Source organism: Phalangium opilio, unplaced genomic scaffold (assembly GCF_054372755.1).
Source record: "Phalangium opilio isolate 3A_F unplaced genomic scaffold, DU_Popi_V2 ptg000056l_1, whole genome shotgun sequence".
Taxonomy (NCBI): domain Eukaryota; kingdom Metazoa; phylum Arthropoda; class Arachnida; order Opiliones; family Phalangiidae; genus Phalangium; species Phalangium opilio.
The window spans coordinates 65,691-88,365 of NW_028324175.1; the positions used below are offsets into that span (position 1 = coordinate 65,691).

General features: G+C 45.8%; 46 non-coding genes across 46 annotated transcripts; all 46 read left to right on the forward strand.

Moving 5' to 3' along the window:
* Positions 1 to 21: 21 nt before the first annotated feature.
* TRNAC-GCA (transfer RNA cysteine (anticodon GCA)) lies at positions 22 to 93 on the forward strand. The gene has a single exon. It is a non-coding gene; the product is annotated as a tRNA-Cys (tRNA).
* A 420-nt stretch (positions 94 to 513) lies between these two features.
* On the forward strand, positions 514 to 585 carry TRNAC-GCA (transfer RNA cysteine (anticodon GCA)). The gene has a single exon. It is a non-coding gene; the product is annotated as a tRNA-Cys (tRNA).
* Positions 586 to 1,507: 922 nt separating this feature from the next.
* TRNAC-GCA (transfer RNA cysteine (anticodon GCA)) lies at positions 1,508 to 1,579 on the forward strand. The gene has a single exon. It is a non-coding gene; the product is annotated as a tRNA-Cys (tRNA).
* A 680-nt stretch (positions 1,580 to 2,259) lies between these two features.
* On the forward strand, positions 2,260 to 2,331 carry TRNAC-GCA (transfer RNA cysteine (anticodon GCA)). The gene has a single exon. It is a non-coding gene; the product is annotated as a tRNA-Cys (tRNA).
* Positions 2,332 to 2,510: 179 nt separating this feature from the next.
* TRNAC-GCA (transfer RNA cysteine (anticodon GCA)) lies at positions 2,511 to 2,582 on the forward strand. Its single transcript has one exon. It is a non-coding gene; the product is annotated as a tRNA-Cys (tRNA).
* Positions 2,583 to 3,123: 541 nt separating this feature from the next.
* TRNAC-GCA (transfer RNA cysteine (anticodon GCA)) lies at positions 3,124 to 3,195 on the forward strand. The gene has a single exon. It is a non-coding gene; the product is annotated as a tRNA-Cys (tRNA).
* Positions 3,196 to 3,253: 58 nt separating this feature from the next.
* On the forward strand, positions 3,254 to 3,325 carry TRNAC-GCA (transfer RNA cysteine (anticodon GCA)). The gene has a single exon. It is a non-coding gene; the product is annotated as a tRNA-Cys (tRNA).
* A 550-nt stretch (positions 3,326 to 3,875) lies between these two features.
* On the forward strand, positions 3,876 to 3,947 carry TRNAC-GCA (transfer RNA cysteine (anticodon GCA)). Its single transcript has one exon. It is a non-coding gene; the product is annotated as a tRNA-Cys (tRNA).
* Positions 3,948 to 4,126: 179 nt separating this feature from the next.
* On the forward strand, positions 4,127 to 4,198 carry TRNAC-GCA (transfer RNA cysteine (anticodon GCA)). The gene has a single exon. It is a non-coding gene; the product is annotated as a tRNA-Cys (tRNA).
* Positions 4,199 to 4,739: 541 nt separating this feature from the next.
* On the forward strand, positions 4,740 to 4,811 carry TRNAC-GCA (transfer RNA cysteine (anticodon GCA)). The gene has a single exon. It is a non-coding gene; the product is annotated as a tRNA-Cys (tRNA).
* Positions 4,812 to 5,733: 922 nt separating this feature from the next.
* Positions 5,734 to 5,805, forward strand: TRNAC-GCA (transfer RNA cysteine (anticodon GCA)). Its single transcript has one exon. It is a non-coding gene; the product is annotated as a tRNA-Cys (tRNA).
* A 680-nt stretch (positions 5,806 to 6,485) lies between these two features.
* TRNAC-GCA (transfer RNA cysteine (anticodon GCA)) lies at positions 6,486 to 6,557 on the forward strand. Its single transcript has one exon. It is a non-coding gene; the product is annotated as a tRNA-Cys (tRNA).
* Positions 6,558 to 6,736: 179 nt separating this feature from the next.
* TRNAC-GCA (transfer RNA cysteine (anticodon GCA)) lies at positions 6,737 to 6,808 on the forward strand. The gene has a single exon. It is a non-coding gene; the product is annotated as a tRNA-Cys (tRNA).
* Positions 6,809 to 7,349: 541 nt separating this feature from the next.
* Positions 7,350 to 7,421, forward strand: TRNAC-GCA (transfer RNA cysteine (anticodon GCA)). The gene has a single exon. It is a non-coding gene; the product is annotated as a tRNA-Cys (tRNA).
* A 58-nt stretch (positions 7,422 to 7,479) lies between these two features.
* On the forward strand, positions 7,480 to 7,551 carry TRNAC-GCA (transfer RNA cysteine (anticodon GCA)). Its single transcript has one exon. It is a non-coding gene; the product is annotated as a tRNA-Cys (tRNA).
* A 550-nt stretch (positions 7,552 to 8,101) lies between these two features.
* TRNAC-GCA (transfer RNA cysteine (anticodon GCA)) lies at positions 8,102 to 8,173 on the forward strand. Its single transcript has one exon. It is a non-coding gene; the product is annotated as a tRNA-Cys (tRNA).
* A 179-nt stretch (positions 8,174 to 8,352) lies between these two features.
* Positions 8,353 to 8,424, forward strand: TRNAC-GCA (transfer RNA cysteine (anticodon GCA)). Its single transcript has one exon. It is a non-coding gene; the product is annotated as a tRNA-Cys (tRNA).
* Positions 8,425 to 8,965: 541 nt separating this feature from the next.
* On the forward strand, positions 8,966 to 9,037 carry TRNAC-GCA (transfer RNA cysteine (anticodon GCA)). The gene has a single exon. It is a non-coding gene; the product is annotated as a tRNA-Cys (tRNA).
* Positions 9,038 to 9,095: 58 nt separating this feature from the next.
* TRNAC-GCA (transfer RNA cysteine (anticodon GCA)) lies at positions 9,096 to 9,167 on the forward strand. The gene has a single exon. It is a non-coding gene; the product is annotated as a tRNA-Cys (tRNA).
* Positions 9,168 to 9,346: 179 nt separating this feature from the next.
* On the forward strand, positions 9,347 to 9,418 carry TRNAC-GCA (transfer RNA cysteine (anticodon GCA)). The gene has a single exon. It is a non-coding gene; the product is annotated as a tRNA-Cys (tRNA).
* Positions 9,419 to 9,960: 542 nt separating this feature from the next.
* TRNAC-GCA (transfer RNA cysteine (anticodon GCA)) lies at positions 9,961 to 10,032 on the forward strand. Its single transcript has one exon. It is a non-coding gene; the product is annotated as a tRNA-Cys (tRNA).
* Positions 10,033 to 10,582: 550 nt separating this feature from the next.
* TRNAC-GCA (transfer RNA cysteine (anticodon GCA)) lies at positions 10,583 to 10,654 on the forward strand. The gene has a single exon. It is a non-coding gene; the product is annotated as a tRNA-Cys (tRNA).
* A 179-nt stretch (positions 10,655 to 10,833) lies between these two features.
* On the forward strand, positions 10,834 to 10,905 carry TRNAC-GCA (transfer RNA cysteine (anticodon GCA)). Its single transcript has one exon. It is a non-coding gene; the product is annotated as a tRNA-Cys (tRNA).
* A 671-nt stretch (positions 10,906 to 11,576) lies between these two features.
* Positions 11,577 to 11,648, forward strand: TRNAC-GCA (transfer RNA cysteine (anticodon GCA)). Its single transcript has one exon. It is a non-coding gene; the product is annotated as a tRNA-Cys (tRNA).
* Positions 11,649 to 11,827: 179 nt separating this feature from the next.
* TRNAC-GCA (transfer RNA cysteine (anticodon GCA)) lies at positions 11,828 to 11,899 on the forward strand. The gene has a single exon. It is a non-coding gene; the product is annotated as a tRNA-Cys (tRNA).
* Positions 11,900 to 12,440: 541 nt separating this feature from the next.
* Positions 12,441 to 12,512, forward strand: TRNAC-GCA (transfer RNA cysteine (anticodon GCA)). The gene has a single exon. It is a non-coding gene; the product is annotated as a tRNA-Cys (tRNA).
* A 58-nt stretch (positions 12,513 to 12,570) lies between these two features.
* TRNAC-GCA (transfer RNA cysteine (anticodon GCA)) lies at positions 12,571 to 12,642 on the forward strand. The gene has a single exon. It is a non-coding gene; the product is annotated as a tRNA-Cys (tRNA).
* Positions 12,643 to 12,820: 178 nt separating this feature from the next.
* TRNAC-GCA (transfer RNA cysteine (anticodon GCA)) lies at positions 12,821 to 12,892 on the forward strand. The gene has a single exon. It is a non-coding gene; the product is annotated as a tRNA-Cys (tRNA).
* Positions 12,893 to 14,381: 1,489 nt separating this feature from the next.
* TRNAC-GCA (transfer RNA cysteine (anticodon GCA)) lies at positions 14,382 to 14,453 on the forward strand. The gene has a single exon. It is a non-coding gene; the product is annotated as a tRNA-Cys (tRNA).
* Positions 14,454 to 14,995: 542 nt separating this feature from the next.
* Positions 14,996 to 15,067, forward strand: TRNAC-GCA (transfer RNA cysteine (anticodon GCA)). The gene has a single exon. It is a non-coding gene; the product is annotated as a tRNA-Cys (tRNA).
* Positions 15,068 to 15,246: 179 nt separating this feature from the next.
* TRNAC-GCA (transfer RNA cysteine (anticodon GCA)) lies at positions 15,247 to 15,318 on the forward strand. The gene has a single exon. It is a non-coding gene; the product is annotated as a tRNA-Cys (tRNA).
* Positions 15,319 to 15,738: 420 nt separating this feature from the next.
* On the forward strand, positions 15,739 to 15,810 carry TRNAC-GCA (transfer RNA cysteine (anticodon GCA)). The gene has a single exon. It is a non-coding gene; the product is annotated as a tRNA-Cys (tRNA).
* A 58-nt stretch (positions 15,811 to 15,868) lies between these two features.
* TRNAC-GCA (transfer RNA cysteine (anticodon GCA)) lies at positions 15,869 to 15,940 on the forward strand. The gene has a single exon. It is a non-coding gene; the product is annotated as a tRNA-Cys (tRNA).
* A 541-nt stretch (positions 15,941 to 16,481) lies between these two features.
* Positions 16,482 to 16,553, forward strand: TRNAC-GCA (transfer RNA cysteine (anticodon GCA)). Its single transcript has one exon. It is a non-coding gene; the product is annotated as a tRNA-Cys (tRNA).
* A 179-nt stretch (positions 16,554 to 16,732) lies between these two features.
* Positions 16,733 to 16,804, forward strand: TRNAC-GCA (transfer RNA cysteine (anticodon GCA)). The gene has a single exon. It is a non-coding gene; the product is annotated as a tRNA-Cys (tRNA).
* A 420-nt stretch (positions 16,805 to 17,224) lies between these two features.
* On the forward strand, positions 17,225 to 17,296 carry TRNAC-GCA (transfer RNA cysteine (anticodon GCA)). Its single transcript has one exon. It is a non-coding gene; the product is annotated as a tRNA-Cys (tRNA).
* A 58-nt stretch (positions 17,297 to 17,354) lies between these two features.
* Positions 17,355 to 17,426, forward strand: TRNAC-GCA (transfer RNA cysteine (anticodon GCA)). The gene has a single exon. It is a non-coding gene; the product is annotated as a tRNA-Cys (tRNA).
* Positions 17,427 to 17,976: 550 nt separating this feature from the next.
* On the forward strand, positions 17,977 to 18,048 carry TRNAC-GCA (transfer RNA cysteine (anticodon GCA)). The gene has a single exon. It is a non-coding gene; the product is annotated as a tRNA-Cys (tRNA).
* Positions 18,049 to 18,227: 179 nt separating this feature from the next.
* On the forward strand, positions 18,228 to 18,299 carry TRNAC-GCA (transfer RNA cysteine (anticodon GCA)). The gene has a single exon. It is a non-coding gene; the product is annotated as a tRNA-Cys (tRNA).
* Positions 18,300 to 18,841: 542 nt separating this feature from the next.
* On the forward strand, positions 18,842 to 18,913 carry TRNAC-GCA (transfer RNA cysteine (anticodon GCA)). Its single transcript has one exon. It is a non-coding gene; the product is annotated as a tRNA-Cys (tRNA).
* A 420-nt stretch (positions 18,914 to 19,333) lies between these two features.
* On the forward strand, positions 19,334 to 19,405 carry TRNAC-GCA (transfer RNA cysteine (anticodon GCA)). The gene has a single exon. It is a non-coding gene; the product is annotated as a tRNA-Cys (tRNA).
* A 58-nt stretch (positions 19,406 to 19,463) lies between these two features.
* TRNAC-GCA (transfer RNA cysteine (anticodon GCA)) lies at positions 19,464 to 19,535 on the forward strand. The gene has a single exon. It is a non-coding gene; the product is annotated as a tRNA-Cys (tRNA).
* A 550-nt stretch (positions 19,536 to 20,085) lies between these two features.
* TRNAC-GCA (transfer RNA cysteine (anticodon GCA)) lies at positions 20,086 to 20,157 on the forward strand. The gene has a single exon. It is a non-coding gene; the product is annotated as a tRNA-Cys (tRNA).
* Positions 20,158 to 20,698: 541 nt separating this feature from the next.
* Positions 20,699 to 20,770, forward strand: TRNAC-GCA (transfer RNA cysteine (anticodon GCA)). Its single transcript has one exon. It is a non-coding gene; the product is annotated as a tRNA-Cys (tRNA).
* An 801-nt stretch (positions 20,771 to 21,571) lies between these two features.
* On the forward strand, positions 21,572 to 21,643 carry TRNAC-GCA (transfer RNA cysteine (anticodon GCA)). Its single transcript has one exon. It is a non-coding gene; the product is annotated as a tRNA-Cys (tRNA).
* A 542-nt stretch (positions 21,644 to 22,185) lies between these two features.
* On the forward strand, positions 22,186 to 22,257 carry TRNAC-GCA (transfer RNA cysteine (anticodon GCA)). Its single transcript has one exon. It is a non-coding gene; the product is annotated as a tRNA-Cys (tRNA).
* Positions 22,258 to 22,675: the final 418 nt, after the last annotated feature.

The following is a 22,675-nucleotide window of genomic DNA, read 5'->3' on the forward strand; positions in this document are numbered from 1 at the left end:
CGACTTTACGGCCTTGAACACGGGGGAATAGCTCAGTGGTAGAGCATTCGACTGCAGATCGAGAGGTCCTTGGTTCAAACCCGAGTTCCCCCTGTAACAGCACGGATTATTCCGTTTATTTTAGTTAAATCGACATTACGGCTAGGAACAAGGAGGGATAGCTCGCATTCGACTGCAGATCGAGAGGTTCTGGGTTTAAACCCGAGTTCCCCCCTTAACAGCACGGATCATTCCAATTATTTTAGTGAAATCGACATTACGGCTAAGAACAAGGAGAGATAACTCGCATTCGACTGCAGATCGAGAGGTTCTGGGTTTAAACCCGAGTTCCCCCTGTAACAGCACGGATCATTCCATTTATTTTAGTTAAATCGACATTACGGCTAGGAACAAGGAGGGATAACTCGCATTCGACTGCAGATCGTAAGGTCCTTGGTTCAAACCCGAGTTCCCCCTGTAACAGCACGGATCATTCAGTTTATTTTATTTAAAACGACATTACGGCTATGAACAAGGGGGATAGCTCAGTGGTAGAGCATTCGACTGCAGATCGAGAGGTCCTTGGTTCAAACCCGAGTTCCCCCTGTAACAGCACGGATCATTCTGTTTATTTTAGTTAAATCGACTTTACGGCCTTGAACAAGGGGGAATAGCTCAGTGGTAGAGCATTCGACTGCAGATCGATAGGTCCTTGGTTCACATCCGAGCTCACCCTGTAACAGCACGGATTATTCCGTTTATTTTAGTTAAATCGACATTACGGCTAGGAACAAGTAGGGATAGCTCGCATTCGACTGCAGATCGAGAGGTTCTGGGTTTAAACCCGAGTTCCCCCTGTAACAGCACGGATCATTCCATTTATTTTAGTTAAGTCGACATTACGGCTAGGAACAAGGAGGGATAACTCGCATTGGACTGCAGATCGAAAGGTCCTTGGTTCAAACCCGAGTTCCCCCTGTAACAGCACGGATCATTCAGTTTATTTTAGTTAAATCGACTTTACGGCCTTGAACACGGGGGAATAGCTCAGTGGTAGAGCATTCAACTGCAGATCGAGAGGTCCTTGGTTCAAACCCGAGTTCCCCCTGTAACAGCACGGATTATTCCCTTTATTTTAGTTAAATCGACATTACGGCTAGGAACAAGGAGGGATAACTCACATTCGACTGCAGATCGATAGGTCCTTGGTTCACATCCGAGCTCACCCTGTAACAGCACGGATTATTCCGTTTATTTTAGTTAAATCGACATTACGGCTAGGAACAAGTAGGGATAGCTCGCATTCGACTGCAGATCGAGAGGTTCTGGGTTTAAACCCGAGTTCCCCCTGTAACAGCACGGATCATTCCATTTATTTTAGTTAAATCGACATTACGGCTAGGAACAAGGAGGGATAACTCGCATTGGACTGCAGATCGAAAGGTCCTTGGTTCAAACCCGAGTTCCCCCTGTAACAGCACGGATCATTCAGTTTATTTTATTTAAAACGACATTACGGCTATGAACAAGGGGAATAGCTCAGTGGTAGAGCATTCGACTGCAGATCGAGAGGTCCTTGGTTCAAACCCGAGTTCCCCCTGTAACAGCACGGATCATTCCGTTTATTTTAGTTAAATCGACTTTACGGCCTTGAACAAGGGGGAATAGCTCAGTGGTAGAGCATTAGACTGCAGATCGAGAGGTCCTTGGTTCAAACCCGAGTTCCCCCTGTAACAGCACGGATTATTCCCTTTATTTTAGTTAAATCGACATTACGGCTAGGAACAAGGAGGGATAACTCACATTCGACTGCAGATCGATAGGTCCTTGGTTCACATCCGAGCTCACCCTGTAACAGCACGGATTATTCCGTTTATTTTAGTTAAATCGACATTACGGCTAGGAACAAGTAGGGATAGCTCGCATTCGACTGCAGATCGAGAGGTTCTGGGTTTAAACCCGAGTTCCCCCTGTAACAGCACGGATCATTCCATTTATTTTAGTTAAATCGACATTACGGCTAGGAACAAGGAGGGATAACTCGCATTGGACTGCAGATCGAAAGGTCCTTGGTTCAAACCCGAGTTCCCCCTGTAACAGCACGGATCATTCAGTTTATTTTATTTAAAACGACATTACGGCTATGAACAAGGGGAATAGCTCAGTGGTAGGGCATTCGACTGCAGATCGAGAGGTCCTTGGTTCAAACCCGAGTTCCCCCTGTAACAGCACGGATCATTCCGTTTATTTTAGTTAAATCGACTTTACGGCCTTGAACAAGGGGGAATAGCTCAGTGGTAGAGCATTCGACTGCAGATCGAGAGGTCCTTGGTTCAAACCCGAGTTCCCCCTGTAACAGCACGGATTATTCCCTTTATTTTAGTTAAATCGACATTACGGCTAGGAACAAGGAGGGATAACTCGCATTCGACTGCAGATCGAGAGGTCCTTGGTTCAAACCCGAGTTCCCCCTGTAACAGCACGGATCATTCCGTTTATTTTAGTTAAATCGACTTTACGGCCTTGAACACGGGGGAATAGCTCAGTGGTAGAGCATTCGACTGCAGATCGAGAGGTCCTTGGTTCAAACCCGAGTTCCCCCTGTAACAGCACGGATTATTCCGTTTATTTTAGTTAAATCGACATTACGGCTAGGAACAAGGAGGGATAGCTCGCATTCGACTGCAGATCGAGAGGTTCTGGGTTTAAACCCGAGTTCCCCCCTTAACAGCACGGATCATTCCAATTATTTTAGTTAAATCGACATTACGGCTAAGAACAAGGAGAGATAACTCGCATTCGACTGCAGATCGAGAGGTCCTTGGTTCAAACCCGAGTTCCCCCTGTAACAGCACGGATCATTCCGTTTATTTTAGTTAAATCGACATTACGGCTAGGAACAAGTAGGGATAGCTCGCATTCGACTGCAGATCGAGAGGTTCTGGGTTTAAACCCGAGTTCCCCCTGTAACAGCACGGATCATTCCATTTATTTTAGTTAAATCGACATTACGGCTAGGAACAAGGAGGGATAACTCGCATTGGACTGCAGATCGAAAGGTCCTTGGTTCAAACCCGAGTTCCCCCTGTAACAGCACGGATCATTCAGTTTATTTTATTTAAAACGACATTACGGCTATGAACAAGGGGAATAGCTCAGTGGTAGAGCATTCGACTGCAGATCGAGAGGTCCTTGGTTCAAACCCGAGTTCCCCCTGTAACAGCACGGATCATTCCGTTTATTTTAGTTAAATCGACTTTACGGCCTTGAACAAGGGGGAATAGCTCAGTGGTAGAGCATTCGACTGCAGATCGAGAGGTCCTTGGTTCAAACCCGAGTTCCCCCTGTAACAGCACGGATTATTCCCTTTATTTTAGTTAAATCGACATTACGGCTAGGAACAAGGAGGGATAACTCACATTCGACTGCAGATCGATAGGTCCTTGGTTCACATCCGAGCTCACCCTGTAACAGCACGGATTATTCCGTTTATTTTAGTTAAATCGACATTACGGCTAGGAACAAGTAGGGATAGCTCGCATTCGACTGCAGATCGAGAGGTTCTGGGTTTAAACCCGAGTTCCCCCTGTAACAGCACGGATCATTCCATTTATTTTAGTTAAATCGACATTACGGCTAGGAACAAGGAGGGATAACTCGCATTGGACTGCAGATCGAAAGGTCCTTGGTTCAAACCCGAGTTCCCCCTGTAACAGCACGGATCATTCAGTTTATTTTATTTAAAACGACATTACGGCTATGAACAAGGGGAATAGCTCAGTGGTAGGGCATTCGACTGCAGATCGAGAGGTCCTTGGTTCAAACCCGAGTTCCCCCTGTAACAGCACGGATCATTCCGTTTATTTTAGTTAAATCGACTTTACGGCCTTGAACAAGGGGGAATAGCTCAGTGGTAGAGCATTCGACTGCAGATCGAGAGGTCCTTGGTTCAAACCCGAGTTCCCCCTGTAACAGCACGGATTATTCCCTTTATTTTAGTTAAATCGACATTACGGCTAGGAACAAGGAGGGATAACTCGCATTCGACTGCAGATCGAGAGGTCCTTGGTTCAAACCCGAGTTCCCCCTGTAACAGCACGGATCATTCCGTTTATTTTAGTTAAATCGACTTTACGTCCTTGAACACGGGGGAATAGCTCAGTGGTAGAGCATTCGACTGCAGATCGAGAGGTCCTTGGTTCAAACCCGAGTTCCCCCTGTAACAGCACGGATTATTCCGTTTATTTTAGTTAAATCGACATTACGGCTAGGAACAAGGAGGGATAGCTCGCATTCGACTGCAGATCGAGAGGTTCTGGGTTTAAACCCGAGTTCCCCCCTTAACAGCACGGATCATTCCAATTATTTTAGTTAAATCGACATTACGGCTAAGAACAAGGAGAGATAACTCGCATTCGACTGCAGATCGAGAGGTCCTTGGTTCAAACCCGAGTTCCCCCTGTAACAGCACGGATCATTCCGTTTATTTTAGTTAAATCGACATTACGGCTAGGAACAAGTAGGGATAGCTCGCATTCGACTGCAGATCGAGAGGTTCTGGGTTTAAACCCGAGTTCCCCCTGTAACAGCACGGATCATTCAATTTATTTTAGTTAAATCGACATTACGGCTAGGAACAAGGAGGGATAACTCGCATTCGACTGCAGATCGAAAGGTCCTTGGTTCAAACCCGAGTTCCCCCTGTAACAGCACGGATCATTCAGTTTATTTTATTTAAAACGACATTACGGCTATGAACAAGGGGAATAGCTCAGTGGTAGAGCATTCGACTGCAGATCGAGAGGTCCTTGGTTCAAACCCGAGTTCCCCCTGTAACAGCACGGATCATTCCGTTTATTTTAGTTAAATCGACTTTACGGCCTTGAACAAGGGGGAATAGCTCAGTGGTAGAGCATTCGACTGCAGATCGATAGGTCCTTGGTTCACATCCGAGCTCACCCTGTAACAGCACGGATTATTCCGTTTATTTTAGTTAAATCGACATTACGGCTAGGAACAAGTAGGGATAGCTCGCATTCGACTGCAGATCGAGAGGTTCTGGGTTTAAACCCGAGTTCCCCCTGTAACAGCACGGATCATTCCATTTATTTTAGTTAAGTCGACATTACGGCTAGGAACAAGGAGGGATAACTCGCATTGGACTGCAGATCGAAAGGTCCTTGGTTCAAACCCGAGTTCCCCCTGTAACAGCACGGATCATTCAGTTTATTTTAGTTAAATCGACTTTACGGCCTTGAACACGGGGGAATAGCTCAGTGGTAGAGCATTCAACTGCAGATCGAGAGGTCCTTGGTTCAAACCCGAGTTCCCCCTGTAACAGCACGGATTATTCCCTTTATTTTAGTTAAATCGACATTACGGCTAGGAACAAGGAGGGATAACTCACATTCGACTGCAGATCGATAGGTCCTTGGTTCACATCCGAGCTCACCCTGTAACAGCACGGATTATTCCGTTTATTTTAGTTAAATCGACATTACGGCTAGGAACAAGTAGGGATAGCTCGCATTCGACTGCAGATCGAGAGGTTCTGGGTTTAAACCCGAGTTCCCCCTGTAACAGCACGGATCATTCCATTTATTTTAGTTAAATCGACATTACGGCTAGGAACAAGGAGGGATAACTCGCATTGGACTGCAGATCGAAAGGTCCTTGGTTCAAACCCGAGTTCCCCCTGTAACAGCACGGATCATTCAGTTTATTTTATTTAAAACGACATTACGGCTATGAACAAGGGGAATAGCTCAGTGGTAGAGCATTCGACTGCAGATCGAGAGGTCCTTGGTTCAAACCCGAGTTCCCCCTGTAACAGCACGGATCATTCCGTTTATTTTAGTTAAATCGACTTTACGGCCTTGAACAAGGGGGAATAGCTCAGTGGTAGAGCATTAGACTGCAGATCGAGAGGTCCTTGGTTCAAACCCGAGTTCCCCCTGTAACAGCACGGATTATTCCCTTTATTTTAGTTAAATCGACATTACGGCTAGGAACAAGGAGGGATAACTCACATTCGACTGCAGATCGATAGGTCCTTGGTTCACATCCGAGCTCACCCTGTAACAGCACGGATTATTCCGTTTATTTTAGTTAAATCGACATTACGGCTAGGAACAAGTAGGGATAGCTCGCATTCGACTGCAGATCGAGAGGTTCTGGGTTTAAACCCGAGTTCCCCCTGTAACAGCACGGATCATTCCATTTATTTTAGTTAAATCGACATTACGGCTAGGAACAAGGAGGGATAACTCGCATTGGACTGCAGATCGAAAGGTCCTTGGTTCAAACCCGAGTTCCCCCTGTAACAGCACGGATCATTCAGTTTATTTTATTTAAAACGACATTACGGCTATGAACAAGGGGAATAGCTCAGTGGTAGGGCATTCGACTGCAGATCGAGAGGTCCTTGGTTCAAACCCGAGTTCCCCCTGTAACAGCACGGATCATTCCGTTTATTTTAGTTAAATCGACTTTACGGCCTTGAACAAGGGGGAATAGCTCAGTGGTAGAGCATTCGACTGCAGATCGAGAGGTCCTTGGTTCAAACCCGAGTTCCCCCTGTAACAGCACGGATTATTCCCTTTATTTTAGTTAAATCGACATTACGGCTAGGAACAAGGAGGGATAACTCGCATTCGACTGCAGATCGAGAGGTCCTTGGTTCAAACCCGAGTTCCCCCTGTAACAGCACGGATCATTCCGTTTATTTTAGTTAAATCGACTTTACGGCCTTGAACACGGGGGAATAGCTCAGTGGTAGAGCATTCGACTGCAGATCGAGAGGTCCTTGGTTCAAACCCGAGTTCCCCCTGTAACAGCACGGATTATTCCGTTTATTTTAGTTAAATCGACATTACGGCTAGGAACAAGGAGGGATAGCTCGCATTCGACTGCAGATCGAGAGGTTCTGGGTTTAAACCCGAGTTCCCCCCTTAACAGCACGGATCATTCCAATTATTTTAGTTAAATCGACATTACGGCTAAGAACAAGGAGAGATAACTCGCATTCGACTGCAGATCGAGAGGTCCTTGGTTCAAACCCGAGTTCCCCCTGTAACAGCACGGATCATTCCGTTTATTTTAGTTAAATCGACATTACGGCTAGGAACAAGTAGGGATAGCTCGCATTCGACTGCAGATCGAGAGGTTCTGGGTTTAAACCCGAGTTTCCCCTGTAACAGCACGGATCATTCCATTTATTTTAGTTAAATCGACATTACGGCTAGGAACAAGGAGGGATAACTCGCATTGGACTGCAGATCGAAAGGTCCTTGGTTCAAACCCGAGTTCCCCCTGTAACAGCACGGATCATTCAGTTTATTTTATTTAAAACGACATTACGGCTATGAACAAGGGGAATAGCTCAGTGGTAGAGCATTCGACTGCAGATCGAGAGGTCCTTGGTTCAAACCCGAGTTCCCCCTGTAACAGCACGGATCATTCCGTTTATTTTAGTTAAATCGACTTTACGGCCTTGAACAAGGGGGAATAGCTCAGTGGTAGAGCATTCGACTGCAGATCGAGAGGTCCTTGGTTCAAACCCGAGTTCCCCCTGTAACAGCACGGATTATTCCCTTTATTTTAGTTAAATCGACATTACGGCTAGGAACAAGGAGGGATAACTCACATTCGACTGCAGATCGATAGGTCCTTGGTTCACATCCGAGCTCACCCTGTAACAGCACGGATTATTCCGTTTATTTTAGTTAAATCGACATTACGGCTAGGAACAAGTAGGGATAGCTCGCATTCGACTGCAGATCGAGAGGTTCTGGGTTTAAACCCGAGTTCCCCCTGTAACAGCACGGATCATTCCATTTATTTTAGTTAAATCGACATTACGGCTAGGAACAAGGAGGGATAACTCGCATTGGACTGCAGATCGAAAGGTCCTTGGTTCAAACCCGAGTTCCCCCTGTAACAGCACGGATCATTCAGTTTATTTTATTTAAAACGACATTACGGCTATGAACAAGGGGAATAGCTCAGTGGTAGGGCATTCGACTGCAGATCGAGAGGTCCTTGGTTCAAACCCGAGTTCCCCCTGTAACAGCACGGATCATTCCGTTTATTTTAGTTAAATCGACTTTACGGCCTTGAACAAGGGGGAATAGCTCAGTGGTAGAGCATTCGACTGCAGATCGAGAGGTCCTTGGTTCAAACCCGAGTTCCCCCTGTAACAGCACGGATTATTCCCTTTATTTTAGTTAAATCGACATTACGGCTAGGAACAAGGAGGGATAACTCGCATTCGACTGCAGATCGAGAGGTCCTTGGTTCAAACCCGAGTTCCCCCTGTAACAGCACGGATCATTCCGTTTATTTTAGTTAAATCGACTTTACGTCCTTGAACACGGGGGAATAGCTCAGTGGTAGAGCATTCGACTGCAGATCGAGAGGTCCTTGGTTCAAACCCGAGTTCCCCCTGTAACAGCACGGATTATTCCGTTTATTTTAGTTAAATCGACATTACGGCTAGGAACAAGGAGGGATAGCTCGCATTCGACTGCAGATCGAGAGGTTCTGGGTTTAAACCCGAGTTCCCCCCTTAACAGCACGGATCATTCCAATTATTTTAGTTAAATCGACATTACGGCTAAGAACAAGGAGAGATAACTCGCATTCGACTGCAGATCGAGAGGTCCTTGGTTCAAACCCGAGTTCCCCCTGTAACAGCACGGATCATTCCGTTTATTTTAGTTAAATCGACATTACGGCTAGGAACAAGTAGGGATAGCTCGCATTCGACTGCAGATCGAGAGGTTCTGGGTTTAAACCCGAGTTCCCCCTGTAACAGCACGGATCATTCAATTTATTTTAGTTAAATCGACATTACGGCTAGGAACAAGGAGGGATAACTCGCATTCGACTGCAGATCGAAAGGTCCTTGGTTCAAACCCGAGTTCCCCCTGTAACAGCACGGATCATTCAGTTTATTTTATTTAAAACGACATTACGGCTATGAACAAGGGGAATAGCTCAGTGGTAGAGCATTCGACTGCAGATCGAGAGGTCCTTGGTTCAAACCCGAGTTCCCCCTGTAACAGCACGGATCATTCCGTTTATTTTAGTTAAATCGACTTTACGGCCTTGAACAAGGGGGAATAGCTCAGTGGTAGAGCATTCGACTGCAGATCGAGAGGTCCTTGGTTCAAACCCGAGTTCCCCCTGTAACAGCACGGATTATTCCCTTTATTTTAGTTAAATCGACATTACGGCTAGGAACAAGGAGGGATAACTCGCATTCGACTGCAGATCGAGAGGTCCTTGGTTCAAACCCGAGTTCCCCCTGTAACAGCACGGATCATTCCGTTTATTTTAGTTAAATCGACTTTACGGCCTTGAACACGGGGGAATAGCTCAGTGGTAGAGCATTCGACTGCAGATCGAGAGGTCCTTGGTTCAAACCCGAGTTCCCCCTGTAACAGCACGGATTATTCCGTTTATTTTAGTTAAATCGACATTACGGCTAGGAACAAGGAGGGATAGCTCGCATTCGACTGCAGATCGAGAGGTTCTGGGTTTAAACCCGAGTTCCCCCCTTAACAGCACGGATCATTCCAATTATTTTAGTTAAATCGACATTACGGCTAAGAACAAGGAGAGATAACTCGCATTCGACTGCAGATCGAGAGGTCCTTGGTTCAAACCCGAGTTCCCCCTGTAACAGCACGGATCATTCCGTTTATTTTAGTTAAATCGACATTACGGCTAGGAACAAGTAGGGATAGCTCGCATTCGACTGCAGATCGAGAGGTTCTGGGTTTAAACCCGAGTTCCCCCTGTAACAGCACGGATCATTCCATTTATTTTAGTTAAATCGACATTACGGCTAGGAACAAGGAGGGATAACTCGCATTGGACTGAAGATCGAAAGGTCCTTGGTTCAAACCCGAGTTCCCCCTGTAACAGCACGGATCATTCAGTTTATTTTATTTAAAACGACTTTACGGCCTTGAACAAGGGGGAATAGCTCAGTGGTAGAGCATTCGACTGCAGATCGAGAGGTCCTTGGTTCAAACCCGAGTTCCCCCTGTAACAGCACGGATTATTCCCTTTATTTTAGTTAAATCGACATTACGGCTAGGAACAAGGAGGGATAACTCACATTCGACTGCAGATCGATAGGTCCTTGGTTCACATCCGAGCTCACCCTGTAACAGCACGGATTATTCCGTTTATTTTAGTTAAATCGACATTACGGCTAGGAACAAGTAGGGATAGCTCGCATTCGACTGCAGATCGAGAGGTTCTGGGTTTAAACCCGAGTTCCCCCTGTAACAGCACGGATCATTCCATATATTTTAGTTAAATCGACATTACGGCTAGGAACAAGGAGGGATAACTCGCATCGGACTGCAGATCGAAAGGTCCTTGGTTCAAACCCGAGTTCCCCCTGTAACAGCACGGATCATTTAGTTTATTTTATTTAAAACGACATTACGGCTATGAACAAGGGGAATAGCTCAGTGGTAGGGCATTCGACTGCAGATCGAGAGGTCCTTGGTTCAAACCCGAGTTCCCCCTGTAACAGCACGGATCATTCCGTTTATTTTAGTTAAATCGACTTTACGGCCTTGAACAAGGGGGAATAGCTCAGTGGTAGAGCATTCGACTGCAGATCGAGAGGTCCTTGGTTCAAACCCGAGTTCCCCCTGTAACAGCACGGATTATTCCCTTTATTTTAGTTAAATCGACATTACGAATAGGAACAAGGAGGGATAACTCGCATTCGACTGCAGATCGAGAGGTCCTTGGTTCAAACCCGAGTTCCCCCTGTAACAGCACGGATCATTCCGTTTATTTTAGTTAAATCGACTTTACGGCCTTGAACACGGGGGAATAGCTCAGTGGTAGAGCATTCGACTGCAGATCGAGAGGTCCTTGGTTCAAACCCGAGTTCCCCCTGTAACAGCACGGATTATTCCGTTTATTTTAGTTAAATCGACATTACGGCTAGGAACAAGGAGGGATAGCTCGCATTCGACTGCAGATCGAGAGGTTCTGGGTTTAAACCCGAGTTCCCCCCTTAACAGCACGGATCATTCCAATTATTTTAGTTAAATCGTCATTACGGCTAAGAACAAGGAGAGATAACTCGCATTCGACTGCAGATCGAGAGGTCCTTGGTTCAAACCCGAGTTCCCCCTGTAACAGCACGGATCATTCCGTTTATTTTAGTTAAATCGACATTACGGCTAGGAACAAGTAGGGATAGCTCGCATTCGACTGCAGATCGAGAGGTTCTGGGTTTAAACCCGAGTTCCCCCTGTAACAGCACGGATCATTCAATTTATTTTAGTTAAATCGACATTACGGCTAGGAACAAGGAGGGATAACTCGCATTCGACTGCAGATCGAAAGGTCCTTGGTTCAAACCCGAGTTCCCCCTGTAACAGCACGGATCATTCAGTTTATTTTATTTAAAACGACATTACGGCTATGAACAAGGGGAATAGCTCAGTAGTAGAGCATTTGACTGCAGATCGAGAGGTCCTTGGTTCAAACCCGAGTTCCCCCTGTAACAGCACGGATCATTCCGTTTATTTTAGTTAAATCGACTTTACGGCCTTGAACAAGGGGGAATAGCTCAGTGGTAGAGCATTCGACTGCAGATCGAGAGGTCCTTGGTTCAAACCCGAGTTCCCCCTGTAACAGCACGGATTATTCCCTTTATTTTAGTTAAATCGACATTACGGCTAGGAACAAGGAGGGATAACTCGCATTCGACTGCAGATCGAGAGGTCCTTGGTTCAAACCCGAGTTCCCCCTGTAACAGCACGGATCATTCCGTTTATTTTAGTTAAATCGACTTTACGGCCTTGAACACGGGGGAATAGCTCAGTGGTAGAGCATTCGACTGCAGATCGAGAGGTCCTTGGTTCAAACCCGAGTTCCCCCTGTAACAGCACGGATTATTCCGTTTATTTTAGTTAAATCGACATTACGGCTAGGAACAAGGAGGGATAGCTCGCATTCGACTGCAGATCGAGAGGTTCTGGGTTTAAACCCGAGTTCCCCCCTTAACAGCACGGATCATTCCAATTATTTTAGTTAAATCGACATTACGGCTAAGAACAAGGAGAGATAACTCGCATTCGACTGCAGATCGAGAGGTCCTTGGTTCAAACCCGAGTTCCCCCTGTAACAGCACGGATCATTCCGTTTATTTTAGTTAAATCGACATTACGGCTAGGAACAAGTAGGGATAGCTCGCATTCGACTGCAGATCGAGAGGTTCTGGGTTTAAACCCGAGTTCCCCCTGTAACAGCACGGATCATTCCATTTATTTTAGTTAAATCGACATTACGGCTAGGAACAAGGAGGGATAACTCGCATTCGACTGCAGATCGAAAGGTCCTTGGTTCAAACCCGAGTTCCCCCTGTAACAGCACGGATCATTCAGTTTATTTTATTTAAAACGACATTACGGCTATGAACAAGGGGAATAGCTCAGTGGTAGAGCATTCGACTGCAGATCGAGAGGTCCTTGGTTCAAACCCGAGTTCCCCCTGTAACAGCACGGATCATTCCGTTTATTTTAGTTAAATCGACTTTACGGCCTTGAACAAGGGGGAATAGCTCAGTGGTAGAGCATTCGACTGCAGATCGAGAGGTCCTTGGTTCAAACCCGAGTTCCCCCTGTAACAGCACGGATTATTCCCTTTATTTTAGTTAAATCGACATTACGGCTAGGAACAAGGAGGGATAACTCGCATTCGACTGCAGATCGAGAGGTCCTTGGTTCAAACCCGAGTTCCCCTGTAACAGCACGGATCATTCCGTTTATTTTAGTTAAATCGACTTCACGGCCTTGAACACGGGGGAATAGCTCAGTGGTAGAGCATTCGACTGCAGATCGAGAGGTCCTTGGTTCAAACCCGAGTTACCCCTGTAACAGCACGGATTATTCCCTTTATTTTAGTTAAATCGACATTACGGCTAGGAACAAGGAGGGATAACTCGCATTCGACTGCAGATCGAGAGGTCCTTGGTTCAAACCCGAGCTCACCCTGTAACAGCACAGATTATTCCGTTTATTTTAGTTAAATCGACATTACGGCTAGGAACAAGTAGGGATAGCTCGCATTCGACTGCAGATCGAGAGGTTCTGGGTTTAAACCCGAGTTCCCCCTGTAACAGCACGGATTATTCCCTTTATTTTAGTTAAATCGACATTACGGCTAGGAACAAGGAGGGATAACTCGCATTCGACTGCAGATCGAGAGGTCCTTGGTTCAAACCCGAGTTCCCCCTGTAACAGCACGGATCATTCCGTTTATTTTAGTTAAATCGACTTTACGGCCTTGAACAAGAGGGAATAGCTCAGTGGTAGAGCATTCGACTGCAGATCGAGAGGTCCTTGGTTCAAACCCGAGTTCCCCCTGTAACAGCACGGATTATTCCCTTTATTTTAGTTAAATCGACATTACGGCTAGGAACAAGGAGGGATAAGGGACCGTCCATAAACTACGTCACGAGAAAAAAAGCATTTTCTGACCCCCCCGTCCCCCCAGATCACGCTTCGTCACGCTTTTCTCAGACCCCTCCCCTAAAAACCACGTCACATTTCTTTAACCCCCCCTCTGCACTATGATTTGTCTTAATTTACAAATTTAATTTGATTAATTTTTTGAGTGATATGCTGCCCTCTCAGAATTATTTTGCTCGGCTGTTAATTCAAGTTCTCTTCCGTTTTGGCTTTTTCCCTCTGATTGACCTATAGAATTTTAATGTCTGGATGTGCTTTTTATAAGATTCAAAAAAGTTCCATAAAGTTTAGTTAAAGAGGCACACTATTTAGGTTTCGACACTGTCACCGAAAACAGACTAATCGGGCTTGAGATTTAAAAAATTTGCCAAAGAATCGAAACCATTTCAATCGGTAGGGGGATTTGATTCAACCTCACAAATAATAGGGGCGAATAAACAGAGACGTAAGAGAGTTTACGCTGTTTATTTTAAATGCGCTATTTAAATTGGCTATATAAAGGTGTAAATAGTAGATAATTGCTTAAATTTTCTACTATTTAAGCGATGATGGAATAACAATTTTGGTAAATTATTGTAACGGTGGACTATGGAATGTTGTCTTTCTTCTTCTATAACATAAGAGAGCCAATCGGCCTCTCACTGACTTCGTAACAAAATCAATGCTAAATGTGACGTCACGCATCGAAGAACCCCTCCCTCCCCCTTGTCACGGACCGTCACAAATTTAGAAACACCCTCCCCCCATAAGAGTGTGACGTAGTTTATGGACGGTCCCTAACTCGCATTCGACTGCAGATCGAGAGGTCCTTGGTTCAAACCCGAGTTCCCCCTGTAACAGCACGGATCATTCCGTTTATTTTAGTTAAATCGACTTTACGGCCTTGAACACGGGGGAATAGCTCAGTGGTAGAGCATTCGACTGCAGATCGAGAGGTCCTTGGTTCAAACCCGAGTTCCCCCTGTAACAGCACGGATTATTCCGTTTATTTTAGTTAAATCGACATTACGGCTAGGAACAAGGAGGGATAGCTCGCATTCGACTGCAGATCGAGAGGTTCTGGGTTTAAACCCGAGTTCCCCCCTTAACAGCACGGATCATTCCAATTATTTTAGTTAAATCGACATTACGGCTAAGAACAAGGAGAGATAACTCGCATTCGACTGCAGATCGAGAGGTCCTTGGTTCAAACCCGAGTTCCCCCTGTAACAGCACGGATCATTCCGTTTATTTTAGTTAAATCGACATTACGGCTAGGAACAAGGAGGGATAACTCGCATTTGACTGCAGATCGAGAGGTCCTTGGTTCAAACCCGAGTTCCCCCTGTAACAGCACGGATTATTCCCTTTATTTTAGTTAAATCGACATTACGGCTAGGAACAAGGAGGGATAACTCTCATTCGACTGCAGATCGAGAGGTCCTTGGTTCAAACCCGAGTTCCCCCTGTAACAGCACGGATCATTCCGTTTATTTTAGTTAAATCGACATTACGGCCTTGAACAAGGGGGAATAGCTCAGTGGTAGAGCATTCGACTGCAGATCAAGAGGTCCTTGGTTCAAACCCGAGTTCCCCCTGTAACAGCACGGATTATTCCGTTTATTTTAGTTAAATCGACATTACGGCTAGGAACAAGTAGGGATAGCTCGCATTCGACTGCAGATCGAGAGGTCCTTGGTTCAAACCCGAGTTCCCCCTGTAACAGCACGGATCATTCAGTTTATTTTAGTTAAATCGACTTTACGGCCTTGAACACGGGGGAATAGCTCAGTGGTAGAGCATTCGACTGCAGATCGAGAGGTCCTTGGTTCAAACCCGAGTTCCCCCTGTAACAGCACGGATTATTCCCTTTATTTTAGTTAAATCGACATTACGGCTAGGAACAAGGAGGGATAACTCACATTCGACTGCAGATCGATAGGTCCTTGGTTCACATCCGAGCTCACCCTGTAACAGCACGGATTATTCCGTTTATTTTAGTTAAATCGACATTACGGCTAGGAACAAGTAGGGATAGCTCGCATTCGACTGCAGATCGAGAGGTTCTGGGTTCAAACCCGAGTTCCCCCTGTAACAGCACGGATCATTCCATTTATTTTAGTTAAATCGACATTACGGCTAGGAACAAGGAGGGATAACTCGCATTGGACTGCAGATCGAAAGGTCCTTGGTTCAAACCCGAGTTCCCCCTGTAACAGCACGGATCATTCAGTTTATTTTATTTAAAACGACATTACGGCTATGAACAAGGGGAATAGCTCAGTGGTAGAGCATTCGACTGCAGATCGAGAGGTCCTTGGTTCAAACCCGAGTTCCCCCTGTAACAGCACGGATCATTCCGTTTATTTTAGTTAAATCGACTTTACGGCCTTGAACAAGGGGGAATAGCTCAGTGGTAGAGCATTCGACTGCAGATCGAGAGGTCCTTGGTTCAAACCCGAGTTCCCCCTGTAACAGCACGGATTATTCCCTTTATTTTAGTTAAATCGACATTACGGCTAGGAACAAGTAGGGATAACTCACATTCGACTGCAGATCGATAGGTCCTTGGTTCACATCCGAGCTCACCCTGTAACAGCACGGATTATTCCGTTTATTTTAGTTAAATCGACATTACGGCTAGGAACAAGTAGGGATAGCTCGCATTCGACTGCAGATCGAGAGGTTCTGGGTTTAAACCCGAGTTCCCCCTGTAACAGCACGGATCATTCCATTTATTTTAGTTAAATCGACATTACGGCTAGGAACAAGGAGGGATAACTCGCATTTGACTGCAGATCGAAAGGTCCTTGGTTCAAACCCGAGTTCCCCCTGTAACAGCACGGATTATTCCCTTTATTTTAGTTAAATCGACATACGGCTAGGAACAAGGAGGGATAACTCTCATTCGACTGCAGATCGAGAGGTCCTTGGTTCAAACCCGAGTTCCCCCTGTAACAGCACGGATCATTCCGTTTATTTTAGTTAAATCGACATTACGGCCTTGAACAAGGGGGAATAGCTCAGTGGTAGAGCATTAGACTGCAGATCAAGAGGTCCTTGGTTCAAACCCGAGTTCCCCCTGTAACAGCACGGATCATTCCGTTTATTTTAGTTAAATCGACATTACGGCTAGGAACAAGTAGGGATAGCTCGCATTCGACTGCAGATCGAGAGGTCCTTGGTTCAAACCCGAGTTCCCCCTGTAACAGCACGGATCATTCAGTTTATTTTAGTTAAATCGACTTTACGGCCTTGAACACGGGGGAATAGCTCAGTGGTAGAGCATTCGACTGCAGATCGAGAGGTCCTTGGTTCAAACCCGAGTTCCCCCTGTAACAGCACGGATTATTCCCTTTATTTTAGTTAAATCGACATTACGGCTAGGAACAAGGAGGGATAACTCACATTCGACTGCAGATCGATAGGTCCTTGGTTCACATCCGAGCTCACCCTGTAACAGCACGGATTATTCCGTTTATTTTAGTTAAATCGACATTACGGCTAGGAACAAGTAGGGATAGCTCGCATTCGACTGCAGATCGAGAGGTTCTGGGTTTAAACCCGAGTTCCCCCTGTAACAGCACGGATCATTCCATTTATTTTAGTTAAATCGACATTACGGCTAGGAACAAGGAGGGATAACTCGCATTGGACTGCAGATCGAAAGGTCCTTGGTTCAAACCCGAGTTCCCCCTGTAACAGCACGGATCATTCAGTTTATTTTATTTAAAACGACATTACGGCTATGAACAAGGGGAATAGCTCAGTGGTAGAGCATTCGACTGCAGATCGAGAGGTCCTTGGTTCAAACCCGAGTTCCCCCTGTAACAGCACGGATCATTCCGTTTATTTTAGTTAAATCGACTTTACGGCCTTGAACAAGGGGGAATAGCTCAGTGGTAGAGCATTCGACTGCAGATCGAGAGGTCCTTGGTTCAAACCCGAGTTCCCCCTGTAACAGCACGGATTATTCCCTTTATTTTAGTTAAATCGACATTACGGTTAGGAACAAGGAGGGATAACTCACATTCGACTGCAGATCGATAGGTCCTTGGTTCACATCCGAGCTCACCCTGTAACAGCACGGATTATTCCGTTTATTTTAGTTAAATCGACATTACGGCTAGGAACAAGTAGGGATAGCTCGCATTCGACTGCAGATCGAGAGGTTCTGGGTTTAAACCCGAGTTCCCCCTGTAACAGCACGGATCATTCCATTTATTTTAGTTAAATCGACATTACGGCTAGGAACAAGGAGGGATAACTCGCATTGGACTGCAGATCGAAAGGTCCTTGGTTCAAACCCGAGTTCCCCCTGTAACAGCACGGATCATTCAGTTTATTTTATTTAAAACGACATTACGGCTATGAACAAGGGGAATAGCTCAGTGGTAGGGCATTCGACTGCAGATCGAGAGGTCCTTGGTTCAAACCCGAGTTCCCCCTGTAACAGCACGGATCATTCCGTTTATTTTAGTTAAATCGACTTTACGGCCTTGAACAAAGGGGAATAGCTCAGTGGTAGAGCATTCGACTGCAGATCGAGAGGTCCTTGGTTCAAACCCGAGTTCCCCCTGTAACAGCACGGATTATTCCCTTTATTTTAGTTAAATCGACATTACGGCTAGGAACAAGGAGGGATAACTCGCATTCGACTGCAGATCGAGAGGTCCTTGGTTCAAACCCGAGTTCCCCCTGTAACAGCACGGATCATTCCGTTTATTTTAGTTAAATCGACTTTACGGCCTTGAACACGGGGGAATAGCTCAGTGGTAGAGCATTCGACTGCAGATCGAGAGGTCCTTGGTTCAAACCCGAGTTCCCCCTGTAACAGCACGGATTATTCCGTTTATTTTAGTTAAATCGACATTACGGCTAGGAACAAGGAGGGATAGCTCGCATTCGACTGCAGATCGAGAGGTTCTGGGTTTAAACCCGAGTTCCCCCCTTAACAGCACGGATCATTCCAATTATTTTAGTTAAATCGACATTACGGCTAAGAACAAGGAGAGATAACTCGCATTCGACTGCAGATCGAGAGGTCCTTGGTTCAAACCCGAGTTCCCCCTGTAACAGCACGGATCATTCCGTTTATTTTAGTTAAATCGACATTACGGCTAGGAACAAGTAGGGATAGCTCGCATTCGACTGCAGATCGAGAGGTTCTGGGTTTAAACCCGAGTTCCCCCTGTAACAGCACGGATTATTCCCTTTATTTTAGTTAAATCGACATTACGGCTAGGAACAAGGAGGGATAACTCTCATTCGACTGCAGATCGAGAGGTCCTTGGTTCAAACCCGAGTTCCCCCTGTAACAGCACGGATCATTCCGTTTATTTTAGTTAAATCGACATTACGGCCTTGAACTAGGGGGAATAGCTCAGTGGTAGAGCATTCGACTGCAGATCAAGAGGTCCTTGGTTCAAACCCGAGTTCCCCCTGTAACAGCACGGATTATTCCCTTTATTTTAGTTAAATCGACATTACGGCTAGGAACAAGGAGGGATAACTCACATTCGACTGCAGATCGATAGGTCCTTGGTTCACATCCGAGCTCACCCTGTAACAGCACGGATTATTCCGTTTATTTTAGTTAAATCGACATTACGGCTAGGAACAAGTAGGGATAGCTCGCATTCGACTGCAGATCGAGAGGTTCTGGGTTTAAACCCGAGTTCCCCCTGTAACAGCACGGATCATTCCATTTATTTTAGTTAAATCGACATTACGGCTAGGAACAAGGAGGGATAACTCGCATTGGACTGCAGATCGAAAGGTCCTTGGTTCAAACCCGAGTTCCCCCTGTAACAGCACGGATCATTCAGTTTATTTTATTTAAAACGACATTACGGCTATGAACAAGGGGAATAGCTCAGTGGTAGAGCATTCGACTGCAGATCGAGAGGTCCTTGGTTCAAACCCGAGTTCCCCCTGTAACAGCACGGATCATTCCGTTTATTTTAGTTAAATCGACTTTACGGCCTTGAACAAGGGGGAATAGCTCAGTGGTAGAGCATTCGACTGCAGATCGAGAGGTCCTTGGTTCAAACCCGAGTTCCCCCTGTAACAGCACGGATTATTCCCTTTATTTTAGTTAAATCGACATTACGGCTAGGAACAAGGAGGGATAACTCACATTCGACTGCAGATCGATAGGTCCTTGGTTCACATCCGAGCTCACCCTGTAACAGCACGGATTATTCCGTTTATTTTAGTTAAATCGACATTACGGCTAGGAACAAGTAGGGATAGCTCGCATTCGACTGCAGATCGAGAGGTTCTGGGTTTAAACCCGAGTTCCCCCTGTAACAGCACGGATCATTCCATTTATTTTAGTTAAATCGACATTACGGCTAGGAACAAGGAGGGATAACTCGCATTGGACTGCAGATCGAAAGGTCCTTGGTTCAAACCCGAGTTCCCCCTGTAACAGCACGGATCATTCAGTTTATTTTATTTAAAACGACATTACGGCTATGAACAAGGGGAATAGCTCAGTGGTAGGGCATTCGACTGCAGATCGAGAGGTCCTTGGTTCAAACCGGAGTTCCCCCTGTAACAGCACGGATCATTCCGTTTATTTTAGTTAAATCGACTTTACGGCTTTGAACAAAGGGGAATAGCTCAGTGGTAGAGCATTCGACTGCAGATCGAGAGGTCCTTGGTTCAAACCCGAGTTCCCCCTGTAACAGCACGGATTATTCCGTTTATTTTAGTTAAATCGACATTACGGCTAGGAACAAGGAGGGATAGCTCGCATTCGACTGCGGATCGAGAGGTTCTGGGTTTAAACCCGAGTTCCCCCCTTAACAGCACGGATCATTCCAATTATTTTAGTTAAATCGACATTACGGCTAAGAACAAGGAGAGATAACTCGCATTCGACTGCAGATCGAGAGGTCCTTGGTTCAAACCCGAGTTCCCCCTGTAACAGCACGGATCATTCCGTTTATTTTAGTTAAATCGACATTACGGCTAGGAACAAGTAGGGATAGCTCGCATTCGACTGCAGATCGAGAGGTTCTGGGTTTAAACCCGAGTTCCCCCTGTAACAGCACGGATCATTCCATTTATTTTAGTTAAATCGACATTACGGCTAGGAACAAGGAGGGATAACTCGCATTCGACTGCAGATCGAGAGGTCCTTGGTTCAAACCCGAGTTCCCCTGTAACAGCACGGATCATTCCGTTTATTTTAGTTAAATCGACTTCACGGCCTTGAACACGGGGGAATAGCTCAGTGGTAGAGCATTCGACTGCAGATCGAGAGGTCCTTGGTTCAAACCCGAGTTACCCCTGTAACAGCACGGATTATTCCCTTTATTTTAGTTAAATCGACATTACGGCTAGGAACAAGGAGGGATAACTCGCATTCGACTGCAGATCGAGAGGTCCTTGGTTCAAACCCGAGCTCACCCTGTAACAGCACGGATTATTCCGTTTATTTTAGTTAAATCGACATTACGGCTAGGAACAAGTAGGGATAGCTCGCATTCGACTGCAGATCGAGAGGTTCTGGGTTTAAACCCGAGTTCCCCCTGTAACAGCACGGATCATTCCATTTATTTTAGTTAAATCGACATTACGGCTAGGAACAAGGAGGGATAACTCGCATTCGACTGCAGATCGAAAGGTCCTTGGTTCAAACCCGAGTTCCCCCTGTAACAGCACGGATCATTCAGTTTATTTTATTTAAAACGACATTACGGCTATGAACAAGGGGAATAGCTCAGTGGTAGGGCATTCGACTGCAGATCGAGAGGTCCTTGGTTCAAACCCGAGTTCCCCCTGTAACAGCACGGATCATTCCGTTTATTTTAGTTAAATCGACTTTACGGCCTTGAACAAGAGGGAATAGCTCAGTGGTAGAGCATTCGACTGCAGATCGAGAGGTCCTTGGTTCAAACCCGAGTTCCCCCTGTAACAGCACGGATTATTCCCTTTATTTTAGTTAAATCGACATTACGGCTAGGAACAAGGAGGGATAACTCGCATTCGACTGCAGATCGAGAGGTCCTTGGTTCAAACCCGAGTTCCCCCTGTAACAGCACGGATCATTCCGTTTATTTTAGTTAAATCGACTTTACGGCCTTGAACACGGGGGAATAGCTCAGTGGTAGAGCATTCGACTGCAGATCGAGAGGTCCTTGGTTCAAACCCGAGTTCCCCCTGTAACAGCACGGATTATTCCGTTTATTTTAGTTAAATCGACATTACGGCTAGGAACAAGGAGGGATAGCTCGCATTCGACTGCAGATCGAGAGGTTCTGGGTTTAAACCCGAGTTCCCCCCTTAACAGCACGGATCATTCCAATTATTTTAGTTAAATCGACATTACGGCTAAGAACAAGGAGAGATAACTCGCATTCGACTGCAGATCGAGAGGTCCTTGGTTCAAACCCGAGTTCCCCCTGTAACAGCACGGATCATTCCGTTTATTTTAGTTAAATCGACATTACGGCTAGGAACAAGGAGGGATAACTCGCATTTGACTGCAGATCGAGAGGTCCTTGGTTCAAACCCGAGTTCCCCCTGTAACAGCACGGATTATTCCCTTTATTTTAGTTAAATCGACATTACGGCTAGGAACAAGGAGGGATAACTCTCATTCGACTGCAGATCGAGAGGTCCTTGGTTCAAACCCGAGTTCCCCCTGTAACAGCACGGATCATTCCGTTTATTTTAGTTAAATCGACATTACGGCCTTGAACAAGGGGGAATAGCTCAGTGGTAGAGCATTCGACTGCAGATCAAGAGGTCCTTGGTTCAAACCCGAGTTCCCCCTGTAACAGCACGGATTATTCCGTTTATTTTAGTTAAATCGACATTACGGCTAGGAACAAGTAGGGATAGCTCGCATTCGACTGCAGATCGAAAGGTCCTTGGTTCAAACCCGAGTTCCCCCTGTAACAGCACGGATCATTCAGTTTATTTTATTTAAAACGACATTACGGCTATGAACAAGGGGAATAGCTCAGTGGTAGAGCATTCGACTGCAGATCGAGAGGTCCTTGGTTCAAACCCGAGTTCCCACTGTAACAGCACGGATTATTCCCTTTATTTTAGTTAAATCGACATTACGGCTAGGAACAAGGAGGGATAACTCGCATTCGACTGCAGATCGAGAGGTCCTTGGTTCAAACCCGAGTTCCCCCTGTAACAGCACGGATCATTCCGTTTATTTTAGTTAAATCGACTTTACG